The following is a 7675-nucleotide window of genomic DNA, read 5'->3' as shown; positions in this document are numbered from 1 at the left end:
AAGGAGGTTCCAATCAGATTATAGATTGTTAACATGATTACATTAGTCATCCTATTCAATTAATGCTAATACTTGTAAATCTCGTCAAGCATTCATGATTATAACTTATGTTCACAACAAATCAAGTTCCTTTCATAGCTCAGGTGTCGGTTATACCATACAGTATGGGCTCTGAAAGTGCCAAACATTTGTTGTGCCAAGTGTTATACAACATAAATCAAGATTAGTCATTTAACAAGCAAAGTATTAAAGAGTGCACAAGATAACAAATACATAACATGTTAGTATCAAACATTAACGTCCATATTAAGTTTACACTATACTTATTCTTACACCATTAGTGTAACCTTTTCACCTTGACATAATAAACTTAGTTAGACATAATGAAAGAAAGAAAAATAAATAAACAAAACAAGAACATAAATAAGATAAAAGTTAGCTAAGTAAATGAAAGAAAATGAAAGGCATAAACTTGATATTAATGAAAGCAAAGCATAAACATTACAAAAAATACAAAGAGAGAAAGGAAGAGCATGATATTGATCTAGAAACCAAGATGCCTAAATGCATGGCAAATGCCTCCTTTTATAGGCTAAAATTACCTAAATGCATGGCAAATGCCTCCTTTTATAGGCCAAAATTGGGAACTATTGATTTGATGAGTAATTGATAAGTGGGTGGCCAACTGGCCAAAATTAGGAACTATTGATTTGATGACTAATTGATAAGTGGGTGGTCAACTTTTGACTTGGTGACAATCCTTATCTTCTCTTGTCTGCCCAAAACGTCATTGATAACGTCAAAATTGGAGCCAGTTGAAAACATGAAAGTTGTAGGCAATTGTCTCAGATTTCTTGTGTAAAAAATTCAACTCATTTGGACTTCTAGAACTCCATTTTTAAAGTAGTCTTATTGTAATGGGTGACCTACCCAAGTGAAAAACATAGATTTTTAAGAGGTTTTTTGAAATGGTGAAAAATACAAAGATTTTTCAAAGTAGTCTTGTTGTAATAGATAACCTGCCCAGATGAAAAACATGAAGATTTTTCAAAGAGATGAAAGATATAGAGATTTTTCAAAGTGATGAAAAATATAGAGATTTTTCATAGTGGTCTTATTGTAATGGGCGATTCGCCCAGGTGAAAAATATGAAGATTTTTCAAAGTGGTGAAAAATGCAGAGATTTTTCAAAGTGGTCTTGTTGTAATGGGGGACCTGCCCATATGAAAAATACGATGATTTTTCAAAGTGGTGGTCTCATTATAATGGGTGGCCTACCCTAGAGAAAAACATGAAGATTTTTCAAAGTGGTGAAAAACACAAAAAATTTTCAAAGTGGTGAGAAATGCGAAGATTTCTCAAAGTGGTGAAAAATGCAAAAAAATTTCAAAGTGGCGAGAAATGCGAAGATTTCTCAAAATGGTGAAAAATGCAAAGATTTTTCAAAGTGGTCTTGTTGTAATGGGCGACCTGCCTGGAGTTTTCAAAGTGATGAAAAATATAAAGATTTTTCAAAGAGGTGAAAAATACAGAAATTTTTTCAAAGTGGTTTTGTTGTGATGGGCGACTTGCCCAAGTGAAAAACACGAAGATTTTCAAGTGGTGGAAAATACAAAGATTTTTCAAAGCGGTGAAAAATGCAGAGACTTTTCAAAATGATCTTGTTGTAATGGGCGCCCTGCCTGGAGTTTTCAAAGTGATGAAAAATATAAAGATTTTTCAAAGCGGTGAAAAATGCAGAGACTTTTCAAAATGATCTTGTTGTAATGGGTGACCTGCCAGGTGGAACATGAAAAGAGTTTTCAAAATAGTGAAAAATACAAAGATTTTTCAAAGCGGTGAAAAATGCAGAGACTTTTCAAAATGATCTTGTTGTAATGGGAGACCTGCCCAAGTGAAAATTTTAGAGGTGGTGAGAAATGCAAGAATTTCTCAAAATGGTTTCATTGTTATGGGCAACCGACCCAAATGGAAAAAAATTGAAGGTGGTGAGAAATGCAAGAATTTCTCAAAAGATGGTTTCATTGTAATGGGCAACCGGCCCCAATGGAAGATGAAAAGGGTGGTGAGAAATGCAAGGATTTCTCAAACGATGGTTTCCGAATAGAAGATGAAAAGGGTGGTGAGAAATGCAAGGATTTCTCAAAAGATGGTTTCATTGTAATGGGTAACCGACCCAAATAGAAGATGAAAAGGATGGTGAGAAATGCAAGGATTTCTCAAAAGATGGTTTCATTGTAATGGGTAACCGACCCAAATAGAAGATGAAAAGGATGGTGAGAAATGCAAGGATTTCTCAAAAGATGGTTTCATTGTAATGGGTAACCGACCCAAATAGAAGATGAAAAGGGTGGTGAGAAATGCAAGGATTTCTCAAAAGATGGTTTCATTGTAATGGGTAACCGACCCAAATAGAAGATGAAAAGGGTGGTGAGAAATGCAAGGATTTCTTAAAAGATGGTTTCATCGAATAGAAGATGAAAAGGGTTGTGAGAAATGCAAAGATTTCTCAAAAGATGGTTTCATTATAATGGGAAACCGACCCAAATAGAAGATTCCAAAGGTGGTGAGACATGCAAGGATTTCTCAAAAGATGGTTTCATTATAATGGGCAACCCACCCATATGGAAGATTCCGAAGGTGGTGAGAAATGCAAGGATTTCTCAAAAGACGATTTCATTGTAATGGGCAACCAACCCAAATTGAAGATTTTGAAGGTGGTGAGAAATGCAAAGATTTCTCAAAAGATGGTTTCAATGTAATGGGCAACTGGCCCAAATGAAAGATTCCAAAGGTGGTGAGAAATGCAAGGATTTCTCAAAAGATGGTTTCATGATAATGGGCAACCAACCCAAATGGAAGATGAAAAGGGTTTTCGAAGAGGTCCGATTGTGATGGGTAACCTACCCAAGTGAAAATAATGAAATGTCTTGAAGAGACAACATGATGGGACTTAAGAAAATAATGAAATGTCTTGAAGAGACAACATGATGGGACTCAAAGGTGCACTATTCAAGCAATAGAAGCTCGACGGAGCAATAAAAAAGAGATAGGACTCGAAAGGGAATGAATGCTAAAAAGCACACTTAATACAAGGTAGGGTTAGAAAATGCACTACATAAGAGGTGAGTGCTCAAAGGAGCACTCAAAAGGAGGCAGGGTTACAAAACACACTATCCAAAAGGTGAGGGCTCGAAGGCGCACTAAAAAAGGAGGCAGGGCTAGAAAACACACTACCTAAGATGGTTAAGGGCTCTAAGGCACACTAAAAAAGGAGGTAGGGTTAGAAAGCACAAGCACCCTACCTAAAAGATGGTGGCTCAAAAGAGCACATAAAAGGAAGTGAAGGCATAAAGGCACACTCAAAATGAGGTAGGGTTAGAAAACATGCTACCTAAGAGGTGGTGACTCAAAAGATAACAAAAGGAAGTGAGGGCACAAAGGTGCACTCAAGATGAGGTAGGGTTAGAAAACACACTACCTAAGAGGTGGTGACTCAAAAGAGCACATAAAAGGAAGTGGGGGCACAAAGGCGCACTCAAAATGAGGTAGGGTTAGAAAACACGCTACTTGAGAAGTGGTGGCTCAAAAGAGCACATAAAAGAAAGTGAGGGCACAACGACACCCCCAAAATGAGGTAGGGTTAGAAAACACGCTATCTAAGAGGTGGTGGCTCAAAAGAGCACATAAAAGGAAGTGAGGCCACAAAGGCGCACTCAAAATGAGGTAGAGTTAGAAAACACACTTCCTGAGAGGTGGTGGCTCAAAAGAGCACATAAAAGGAAGTGAGGGCACATAAACGCACTCAAAATGAGGTAGTGTTAGAAAACACGCTACCTAGAAGATGGTGGCTCAAAATAGCACATAAAAGGAAGTGAGGGCACAAAGGCGCACTCAAAATGAGGTAGGGTTAGAAAACACACTACCTGAGAGGTGGTGGCTCAAAAGAGCACATAAAAGAAAGTGAGGGCACAAAGGCACACTCAAAATGAGGTAGGGTTAGAAAACACGCTACGTGAGAGAGGGTGGCTTAAAAGAGCACATAGAAGGAAGTGAGGGCATAAAGGCGCACTCAAAATGAGGTAGGGTTAGAAAACACGCTACCTGGAAGATGGTGGCTCAAAAGAGCACATAAAAAGAAGTGAGGGCACAAAGGCGCACTTAAAATGAGGTAGGGTTAGAAAACACGCTACCTGAGAGATGGTGGCTCAACAGAGCACATAAAGGGAAGTGAGGGCCCAAAGGCGCACTCAAAATGAGGTAGGGTTAGAAAACACGCTACCTGGGAGATGATGGCTCAAAAGAGCACATAAAAGGAAGTAGGGGCACATAGCCGCACTCAAAATGAGGTAGGGTTAGAAAACACGCTACCCGGGAGATGTTGGCTCAAAAGAGTGACACGACTGAAAGATTGATGTCTTCTCCCAAGTGCAGGAGTGTCGAAGTAATAAATAACCCGGCAAGACCGGGGTCGAACCACAGGGAGGTTAATTGTACAAATTATAAATTACAAAACAACAATTATAACAACAACAATAGTAATAATAATAATAATAATAATAATAATAATAATAATAATAATAAAGAAAGAGAAGAAGAAGAAGATGATGATGATGAGAACTTAGAGATGAAATATTAAAGTAAGGATTAAACAATAATAATAACAAATGTCAAGGTTAGAGGTTTCACTAATGGTATATCAAACAAGTATAGTATAAACTCTTATTATTCAATTGGAAACCACACACAAAGGAGGTTCCAATCAGATTATATATTGTTAACATGATTACATTAGTCATCTTATTCAATTAATGCTAATACTTGTAAATCTCGTCAAGCATTCATGATTATAACTTATGTTAACAACAAATCAAGTTCCTTTCATAGCTCAGGTGTCGGTTATCCCATACATTATGGGCTATGAAAGTGCTAAGCATTTGTTGTACCAAGTGTTATACAACATAAATCAAGATTAGTCATTTAACAAGCAAAGTATTAAAGAGTGAACAAGATAACAAATATAAAACATGTTAGTATCAAACATTAAAGTCCATATTAAGTTTACATTATACTTATTCTTACACCATTAGTGTAACCTTTTCACCTTGACATAACTAACTTAGCTAGACATAATGAAAGAAAGCAAAATAGATAAACAAAATAAGAACATAAAAGTTAACTAAGTAAAGGAAAGGAAATGAAAGGCATAAACTTAATATTAATGAAAGCAAAACATAAACATTACAAAGAATAAAGGAAATGAAAGGCATAAACTTAATATTAATGAAAACAAAGCATAAAAAATACAAAGAGAGAAAGGAAGAGCATGATCTTGATCTGGAAACCAAGATGCCTAAATGCATGGCAAATGCCTCCTTTTATAGGCCAAAATTGGGAACTATTGATTTGATGACTAATTGATAAGTGGGTGGCCAACTTTTGACTTGGTGACAATCCTTATCTTCTCTTGTCTGCCCAAAACGTCATTGATAACGTCAAAACAGGAGCCAGTTGTAAACATGAAAGTTGTAGGAAATTGTCTCAGCTTTCTTGTGTAAAAACTTCAGCTCATTTGGACTTCTAGAACTCCAGATATGGCCAAAATACCGAACAGTGCTCGGGCTGGAAGACAGATTCGGGCTTCTTTGTTGTTGCTACAATTTGGACTTGATAATGGCCTTTTTAGATCTTGGGCTCCATATGAAAGTTGTAGGCCTATGTCTTACCTTTCCATCCATATAAATTGGACCTAAATCTGAGATCTGTAGCTCCAGATATGACCCAATTACCGAACAGTGTTCCGGTTTGGATTGCACCGACATCTCTTTTCTAAGTTTGGCCATCTCTTTATCCTTGCAATTTAAGTTCTTCAAGTCATCAATCAATCCTTTCATTTATGTGATAGGCCTGCATTAAAAATAGACATCTACCACAAATTATAGGTATCTTATATTATTAGATACATTATTATAAAACATATTTTAGTTAAGGAGTTATTGATACTTCAAGTGCAAAATGATGATATAAAACCATGATAAAAATGCACTTTTAAGTACTAATCAAAGAGCACATAAAAGGAAGTGAGGGCACAAAGGTGTACTCAAAATGAGGTAGGGTTAGAAAACACACTACCTGAGAAAGGGTCGAGAGCTCTAAGTCGCACTCAAAAAGGGAGATAGGGTTAGAAAACACCCTACCTAAGAGGTGAGGGCTCAAAGGCACACTCAAAAGAAAGTATGGTTGTAAGGTGCACTGGGTGGAATGTTCGATGGCTCAAGGGTGCACTCAAAGAGAATGAAGATAGGGCTAGAAAGCACACTATCTAAATGATGAGGACTCAACAGCCCGCTAAAAAAGAGGTGATGGTGAGCCACTGATCTATCAAGGATGAAAGCAATGCATCATGGTCAATATGCATGTATACTTGAGAAATATAGGTCTCCTTTTCTTCATGAAGTTCTCCTTTTCTCAAAAGTTTGAGTCTCTGATAGTGACACGACTAAAAGATAGATGTCTTCTCCCAAGTGCAGGAGTGTCGAAGTAATAAATAACCCGGCAAGATCGGGGTCGAACCGTAGGGAGGTTAATTGTACAAATAATAGATAACAATAAAACAACAACAACAACAACAACAACAACAATAGTAATAATAATAATAATAATAATAATAATAATAATAATACTAGTAGTAGTAGTAGTAGTAGTAATATTAATAGTAATAATAATAATAGTAACAATAATTATAATTATAATAATAATAATAATAATAATAATAATAATAATAATATAGAGAAGAAGAAGAAGAAGAAGTTGATGAGAACTTTTAGATGGAAGATTAATATAAAGATTAAACAATAATAATAACAAATGTCAAGGTTAGAGGTTTCACCAATGGTATGTCAAAAAAGTATAGTATAAACTCTTATTATTCAATTGAAAACCACACACAAATGAGGTTCCAATCAGATTATAGATTATTAACATGATTACATTAGTCATCTTATTCAATTAATGCTAATACTTGTAAATCTCGTCAAGCATTCATGATTATAACTTATGTTAACAACAAATCAAGTTCCTTTCATAGCTCAGGTGTCGATTATACCATACAGTATAGGCTATGAAAGTGTCAAGCATTTGTTGTACCAAGTATTATACAATTGCCAAGCATTTGTTGTACCAAGTGTTATACAACATAAATCAAGATTAGTCATTTAACAAGCAAAGTATTAAAGAGTGAACAAGATAACAAATACAAAACATGTTAGTATCAAACATTAAAGTCCATATTAAGTTTACACTATACTTATTCTTACACCATTAGTGTAACCTTTTCACCTTGACATAATAAACTTAGCTAGACATAATAAAAGAAAGAAAAATAAATAAACAAAATAAGAACATAAATTAGATAAAAGTTAACTAAGTAAATGAAAGGAAATGAAAGGCATAAACTTGATATTAATGAAAGCAAAGCATAAACATTACAAAAAATACAAAGAGAGAAAGGAAGAGCATGATCTTGATCTGGAAACCAATATGCCTAAATACATGGCAAATGACTCCTTTTATAGGCCAAAATTGGAAACTATTGATTTGATGACTTATTAATGAGTGGGTGGCCAACTCTTGATTTGGTGACAATCCTTATCTTCTCTTGTCTGCCCAAAACATC

The sequence above is a fragment of the Populus euphratica genome, unplaced genomic scaffold, assembly GCF_000495115.2.
Source record: "Populus euphratica unplaced genomic scaffold, PopEup_1.0 scaffold546.1, whole genome shotgun sequence".
NCBI classification, from domain to species: Eukaryota; Viridiplantae; Streptophyta; class Magnoliopsida; order Malpighiales; family Salicaceae; genus Populus; species Populus euphratica.
Note: the sequence above shows the minus strand (reverse complement) of the source record.